This window comes from Lygodium microphyllum, chromosome 12 (assembly GCF_053477565.2).
Source record: "Lygodium microphyllum isolate KBCC chromosome 12, Lygodium_microphyllum_v1.1.10, whole genome shotgun sequence".
Lineage (NCBI taxonomy): Eukaryota > Viridiplantae > Streptophyta > Polypodiopsida > Schizaeales > Lygodiaceae > Lygodium > Lygodium microphyllum.
Window position 1 is genome coordinate 29,081,303 of NC_141146.1, and position 8,473 is coordinate 29,089,775.

Below are 8,473 nucleotides of genomic sequence, written 5' to 3' on the forward strand. Positions count from 1 at the left end.
TTGTGGATGTATGGTGGGGCAAAGCATGAGGTTTGACCCTGATTTTCCCTATATTTTTGTTACAGTGTGTGATTTATTGCTCTTTATACACTAATCATGACAAAATAATCTCTATGCACCTAGGCAACGAAGCAAAACTTAAATGGTGAGGGGGAGTAGGATTTTGTGTAACGGTTTAAGAGATGAAATAATACATATTTTGATTGATTTTCTCTATGCATAGCATTTAGGAAATGTTCTATTTGGAAATGAGGAACCTAGTAGCACAAGGTTCGCCTTAGTGCTAGATTCTTGCAATGAAATATATACATATTAGTTGGAATCCATGGAAAGACTGTTTGATACTAGCACATAGGCTGATTTCGAAACATAACTGTTTGTGCTAGATTCTTGCAATGAAACATATACATATTAGTTGGAATCCATGGAAAGACAGTTTGATACTAGCACATAGGCTGATTTCGAAACATAACTGTTTGTGCACGATAAGACATCCACTATTGCATTAATCATACATGTGGTATCAACTCCTGGAAATGCATAGCAATTGTTTGAATTATAGTTGACCCACGTTTGAGAGGGTGAGATTTCCTTTGCCGTAGGTTAGTCGTTCATTTCTTGGGGGAGATTATTAGTGAGGAAACATGGTATCTCCTGGATCTCGATGACAAAGAGAGAAGTCTTGTGCGAATGTGTTTATATGTAAAAGCAATGCATCGAGGGGTCAATCCCCAAGATATAGGAGAGCTGCAGTGGGGCCACGCCAATCAGCCGGTGGGGTGCCTCCTTCGTCTGTTTTACATGGCACTTATTGCCAATGTGTGTGGGATACCTCTTTGAGGGGTTTTAGGAAAGGCATCGTTGGACTCTTATTCCGCTACAAACACAATATTAGATGTATCTAGTGTGCATTTAGTTATTACCAAACACTCCTCAACCGCGAGGTCGTGTGGTGGTGGATTTGTTTGTAATATGCATGAGGTCCAGCTAGTGCCATAGCCAGTGCCGGCCCATTTTTGGTTCCATCAAGGATATACATATAGTAACTTCCCCAAGGGGCCAACTTCTGATGAAAATAGAAGTTCCTTCTTTGCTTCAAAAATGGCACGCTCCCCCTTCAACTCTTTCTTTAGGAGAAGCGGATCTGACACTTTAGCAAGGTCACCTAATGTAGCAAGCACACATATTGCTCCACAACGTGTTTGGTCAAACAAGTAAAGAAGCTTTGACCGCTTGACTAGCACCACCATCTCCAAGCTAGATATCACATGTATCACTCGAAAAGGTCCAAAATTGGTCAAAGCTCAAATTTTCATGATTGTTTCTTGCCCTCGTTGTGAGCACTTCTTATGGAAGACCACCAAGTCAGCACAATGAGGCTGTCAATGTACTCCTTCAAAGCTAAATCCTTACATCGATCCATATACCAAGCTCCTTCTCGCCTTGATACAAACTCATCTTGAATGACAAAGTCAAATGAAACAATATATTTACAACTAACCTACAGTTCTTAGAAAGCGATGAATGCCCCAAACTCCTGACTTCGGATAGGGTAGTTGCATGCATCATTTTTGGCCAAGATCTCACCGGTGGACTCCAGGGGACCCGTTGCACCCTACCATCAAGTTTCATCACATAAAAATATATGGTAGTTATAAATCTCACCTTCTCTAGATCATCTTGTATCTTCATTTCCTCGTGTGTCAGCAAGGTATCTGTTTAGGTAGAGGGATCTACAAACTCCTTCGTAGGAAGATTTGGCCTTGGTTTGAACACATCATGCTATAGTGTTTCAAATTTAGCATTCGGGACAAGGTAATCTTCTTCAACCAAGGTAATATGCTCATGTGTAGCCATGATGGCACTCACTATATCTAAGCTTGTGCCATCATATCTTCCAATCTCTGCCATCGTTGGATGCACATCCATGTAATCATAATCCATCAAGTCTTCCATCCAATCCTTGACTAGGATGAAAAATAACTCGTCTTCCTTCATTTCCAAGTATTGCAGCACATCTGACAGAAGCAAGTATTGTATACTATCTATTTCAATGGGCGTCAAGGAGGCAAGGTTGGGTTACAACAATAACAGTAAGAAATAACATCAAACCCTATTGAAAAAATAGCAAACAAGAGAAAATGCAAAGAGAAATGAGCACCTGCGTTTTGCCCAAAATCTGGAGCTGCATGGAAAAGAAAGTGCAGAGGTAAGCAGAATGCTCAAAACCCTAATTACTCTCACCAAGGAGCTTCAATAGAGACGAAAATTCACGAGTATAGAGAAGAGAGGGAAAGTGGTATGTTGCTCAACTTTTGGGCCAAAATGTGCTATCAAGGGCAAGCTGGAACTGATTATACCTGGAATAAAGATCGCCAAGTGAATAGATAGTACATTTAGAAAAAGCTTCAGCAAACCCATCCACAATAGGTCCAGCACCAATATTTAGAATAGTGACCTTGTTTACTGGCTGTAGGTCCTATATGAATCTGAGTGTTCCATTCTTCTTAGGAACTGTGAAACATCTATTGGAATATGGAGCTGAAGATGGTTCTAGAATCCCCATCCTGATTTGCTCATTCAAAAGCTCTACCAATTTGCGGAAGTGAGCCCTCAACACAGAAATAGGCCATAGATTCCAAGGAACATGCAGAATGGTAAAAATAACCATAGGTGTCACAACCCTAGGATCAATGCATCCAATCTCATGTGGAAAGAAAGCAAAAGATTTTTCATGTATGCATAACATCTCTTCAAAACATCTTACCTCTTTAGGAAGCAAAAAATCTTCGGTCCCAATCTTCATCTCTTTCAATGTCTCAGCTGAAAACTTATGTCCAATACCTCGAGGATCTCGCAAAGGAGGTTGCATAACAGCTCTCCTAATCATCTCATCACTATCCAAAGATAGTGGTCCTACAACTGGTCTAACCTTCTTGTCAACTGTCTTATATTTTTTCTAAACTCTATCTTCATTGCTCCAACCTGCAAATTTCACCCCTTGATGAAAATACCTTGATAAACATAAATTTTGTTGTGTGTAAATAGTAACACCCAAATCTTTTTGCTAAAATATGTTAGCAAAGAATTATTTTTGCTAAGAATACTCAACACCCAAATTCTTTTAAATTATGAAATTAGCAATCTTACAATACATCGCCAAAGAATAAACTTGTAAGACATATGACAACTCTTGATTGTTAGCATTTAGCAATACCAAAAGTTCTTGCATGGTATCTGAGCATGAAAGGCCATCATAGAGACCATCTATCCGGTCTTCTTTCTGCAAAACACCTGCAATCATCAATTTTTTTTCTTTTCTTTTGACATACTGCTTGGCAGCTCTAGGCATATCAGAAATATGCTAAAAATACAAAGTACTTTCAGTGGATACACCATAAACACATGAGGAAAAACTACCACTGCCAAGAGACGAGAGCTTTTCCTATTGACTCGTATCACCATCGTCTCGTAAGACAGTGGTACCTAGTAAAAATATGGCTCTTCTACTGGAAGAGGGAAATCCCTCAAAGAATATTTATTTTGTTGATGATTTATATAAAGAGTCATGAACTGGACAGCTCTCTTCCCATCCTTGGTTCGGATCCATGCATAGGCAGACCCATCATCCAGAACCTTAGTCTCTATCCAAGACTCAGCAATAAATGGCTGCCCCAAAATAATAGAATAAAAACATGAGTTTTGTACAAAGAAATGATAAGACTCGCCCACATCTCCAATAGAAATCTTCATATTTGGACAAGTAGCATATAAATCTCCTACAGTGTTGTTGGCCACACGCATGGGCCAACCATGATCCACATCAATTGGCCATCTACTAGTATCATATAAACCTCGCACAATTACATTAATCTCGAAACCGTGATCCAAAAGAGCAACATAAGGAGTCTTAGTCTCACTAAGCTTGATGACAATTTTCGTAGTCGCGCGAGCCAGTGACTTCGAGAAAAATGGCTACGAGGCACCAATCTAGGTGCATCTTTGCTCTCATCATACTGTATGGGCTGAAGTGAGGGATAAAGAGACTTCTTGGACTACATACATAGAGCTCCATCTGCATGCTCCTCAAAGGTCTCTTCTTCAGAATCAACCTCCTCAATCTCTAATCCATAAAGAATAGCCTTGACAATAGCTAAAGCCTCTCGATGGATCATATCCTGCGTTGGCTCTTCAATAATTTGACGCTTTCTTTTTATGATGTCAATGATAACATCATGAAACTCTCTTTTGGCATTCCCCAAAACTTCTCCAAATGTAAATTCAATTTTGCAATTAAGAATTTGACCCTCAAGTACCTTTTTCAAGTCAGTGGAAGTCTCAATGTCAGATATCACCTTGAATCCAGGTTGCTTCTTCGGCTTCAAATCCTTTAACTTTGGGGCATTTTGGTGTTCTTGCACTTTTGGCTTCTACACTTCAGCCATAGTCTGCTTTGGTCCAAAAGAAAAAGGCTGAAGAATTAGCTTACTCCTCCTAGTATTCTTCTTTGATCCTTTAGGTTTATCATTATCTCTTTTGTGCTTTTCTTCAACAAGTGCTTCATGTTGAACAGTGCGCAAGGGAGACGAGGAATAGAGGAAGAGAGAGGAGAAGAGAGACACGAGACACCAGAAATGGAACCCCAGAAATGCATCAAGTAAGCACACATAGTTGGAATATATAGAGGGGACCAGGGATGCTATATATAGACAAACTATATGTAGCTAAAACTATATATAGCTAATACCCCCGCTCAAATAAAGGTCCCTAACTGTGGATGAAAAAACCCTTGGGGGCTCAAGGGAAAAACCCACAGCTCTATATAGCCCTACTGCTATATATTAATATTGAAAATATATTATTACAAAGTTGAAAGGAGCTAGATCACTCCTGAATATACAAGTGCCTGTTTGTAGGCATCAAGGGAGCTACATCACTCCTGAATTACTATAGATAAATGAAGGAGCTACATCAATCTTGAATTACAATAGATGAAGGAATCAAAGGAAGGAGCTATATCACTCTTGAATTACTATAGATAAATGAAGGAGCTACATCAATCTTGAATTACAATAGATGAAGGAATCGAAGGAGATAAAGGGCCATGAAATTGCTTTATCTTGAGTGTGGATATAATCGGCTATGTAGCATAATCTGTGACATAAAAAACTTAATAGAAAATGTTATAAAATTAGAACATAATCACAAAATCAGAAATGAACTCAGCAGCTAGAATATACGATATAGCAGCTGGCATACCACCAACAAATGGAAAGAAGAATGGACGAGATGAGCATTATCAAGATGAAAACATTAGCTACAACATTAGCTCCTTAGCTAGAATAGATAAAATATCAAGTAGAATAAAAATAAGCTTGAATAGACGAATCAGCTGAAAATAGACAAACAACAGAAAATAGACAAACAACAGGTGGAAACAATGAAACATCAGCTAGAATAGACGAACATACTGGAAACAACGAAACATCAGCTCGTATATCATAAGCTAGAATAGATAAACATTAGAATAGAAAACGAAAAGAATGAAGCATTAGTTGGAACAACTCAAGAGCTAGAATAAATAAGAATAAAGAACGAAACATGGTTTGGAACAACTCAACAACCAGCTACAATAAAGAACGAAACATTAGCTAGAACAACTCAATAGCTGGAATAATAAGGAACGTAACAACTCAATAGCTGGAATAATAAGGAACGAAACATGAGCTGAAATAACTCAACAGCTAGAATAAGGAATGAAACATCAGCTAGAACAACTCAATAGCTCGAATATAACGAGATGAATATTACGATCATTAAAATATCATCAGCGCATCAACTATAAGCTAGAATACGATCATCAGTTGGAAAGAATAATATACGAGATGCAAACAAATAATGAGCTAGAAAATGAAACGTCAGCAGCTATATCATATCTGAATTCTTGAACCATCAAGTGGTGTAATGAAACCATGAAAGATGAAATAGTAGCAATTAAAATGATGAGAAATTGTACTAAATTGTGCAAATGAAACATCAACAGAAATGTCATATCATTAGCTGGAATATCAAGAGCTCATCAGCTGTGCTGCCTTTGAATAATCTATTGTTAGTAGGATTATGGATGTATGGTACATTCCAAGCTCTGGATGAGGTTGCACAGCTCAGCAATCTGGAGGCGATCAATATATACAGCAGGAACTGCATCCTTCTTGCTCTGCAACTTTGCACCATCTGGTTGCACATAAGAAAGTGAATGACCTTACTTACATATCTTTTGCGCAATTTTCGATGTGAATCAATGTCCCCTCTTCTATGCTTATTAGAGACCTCCTATGCCTCCGGGGATTCGGAGTACCTTTTCCTTGATCCACTGCTGTGCCTAAGGGAATCACGCTTTGTGCTAGAGCTATATCTGTCTTCACTTTGGTTGTGGGGAATTTTATCCATTGAATCTTCACTCTGATGTGTTGAGCGAGTGGCAACTGTAACAACACCTATAAGTACTACCTTGATAGATGCAATTCCATGTTCCATGCCTCTTGACAAAAATCCTGCACCCCGTTCAGGCGAAGAAGGTTGAGATAGCTGAGAAGAAGCTTCTGAGGGTGCTCCATGTGGTAGACAAACCCTAGCTCCACCTGAAGGTGCATCTCCAGCTTCAGCAGTTCTTGTGAGGGTGCTCCATGTGGCAGACAAACCCTAGCTCCACCAAAAGGTGCATCTCCAGCTTCAGCAGTTCATCTCTTCGCTTCGTGTAAGCCTACGAACCGAGAGGAAGAGGCAGATCACCTTCCCTGCACACACGAATGCGGTTGAACATCATGACGACGTCCTAGAGAAGAGATCGCTTCTCACTACGGTTGGAGGTGACTTCCTCTTCGAGCTTCATCGAGAGCCAGAAGCTTCATCGAGAGATAGAAGCAGGCTGCATCCATGCTCTGGGCATCGAAGTCCTTGAAGGACTGCTTGCAGTAGAAGCGATGGAGGAGGATCTGAGCGGTGGCCATGATGGCCTGGGGCATACGGAGAATGATGTCGGCCTCTTGGATGATCTCGTAGGCGTAAGAGCGAAGGGCACACTTGGTAAAGAGGAAACAATGCATCACTTCACGTGCTTTTGACTACTGAGACATAGACCTTTGTGTAATTGTGAAACCTCGCTTTGATACCATGTTGAACAATGCGCGACAGAGACGAGGAATGGAGGAAGAGAGAGGAGAAGAGAGACACAAGACACCGGAAGTGGAACCCGCGCACACATAGTTAGAATATATAGAGGGGACCGGGGATGCTATATATAGACAAACTATATATAGCTAAAACAATATATAGCTAATACTTCAAACCCTTGAGATTTTTCAATATAAGCATAGATAGAGAAGACATCTACACGATCATTCCATCCAGTTCCTTTTCTAATTTCATCTCCTATGAATGAAAGTTCAGATGATGAAGCTTTACCTTTCTTTTCTATGTGCAATGCATAGGACCATAAAGGAGACTTATCTTTCGATAACTACTCCAATTGAAGACCATGGGCATCAGCTTCTCTTTCCGCCTCTTGCTTCACACCAAAAGAATGTAAGAGAGGTTCCACCAATAATTTCTTCATACATCCTTTGCCGAAATTTGTTTTGAGTGGTTGCTCTATGTCTCCAAAACATATTATCCTGTCCTTCGAAACCACCAACTTCAATCTTTTCGCTTCTTCAAAGTCTTGACAGTCCTTGCGCTCATGATCTGGACTATCGCACCATATGCAACGACAAACACGATCATTTCTGGAAGAATTCATAGGAGTAGAAGAGGATGGGACAGAAGTTGGAGCTGGGTTAAGTGGTTGTTGATCTCTTATGGCCATCTTTATCTCAAGATCCTTCAAGTTCTTTGAAATTTATTCCACCATGTCTTTAAGAGTTGGTTTGGCAGATAGCTTGACAACTGTCGTAGGAATAGGCATAGGCATAGTTATAGAAGTGGGCATAGACATGGGATGAGGGGCAAGAGAAGAAGTGGAAGGAGTAGTAGGAGAAGTAGGAGAAGTGGAGGTAGGAGAAGACATCGTTAGAGGTGTTTGCATACCGTTTTGTAAGTGAGCTTTCCATCTCCACCTCTTCATCAATGTGGAAACCACATCAACAGCATATTTCCAATCTATCTTCAATCCCATAGGCTGCGTACAGTCTTCAAGAAGCTCTCCCAGCTAATCGTGAAGTGCAGGATCAGTCGTCTGTAAGAATAATTCCACTTTCGCTGAGTTTAGGGCTCTTTGTTCAACTGCATCCAATTGGTTGTAACGTTCTTCAAACTTTCACAATCACTTGAAAGCAACTAGCCCTTAGCTTGGTGCTTTTCATTTAAACTTATCGCCTATTCAAGCTTTCCATCATAGCTTACGCCACCTTACTGCCACGTTTCAATGGCTTTCTCTCTAGCTACTGCTCCATAGTCCAAAAGGCCGCCAATGAAA

At 40.0% G+C, this 8,473-nt stretch overlaps 1 pseudogene; it reads right to left on the reverse strand.

Moving 5' to 3' along the window:
• Positions 1–6,506: 6,506 nt before the first annotated feature.
• On the reverse strand, positions 6,507–7,106 carry LOC148027586 (cyclin-L1-1 pseudogene; annotated as a pseudogene).
• Positions 7,107–8,473: the final 1,367 nt, after the last annotated feature.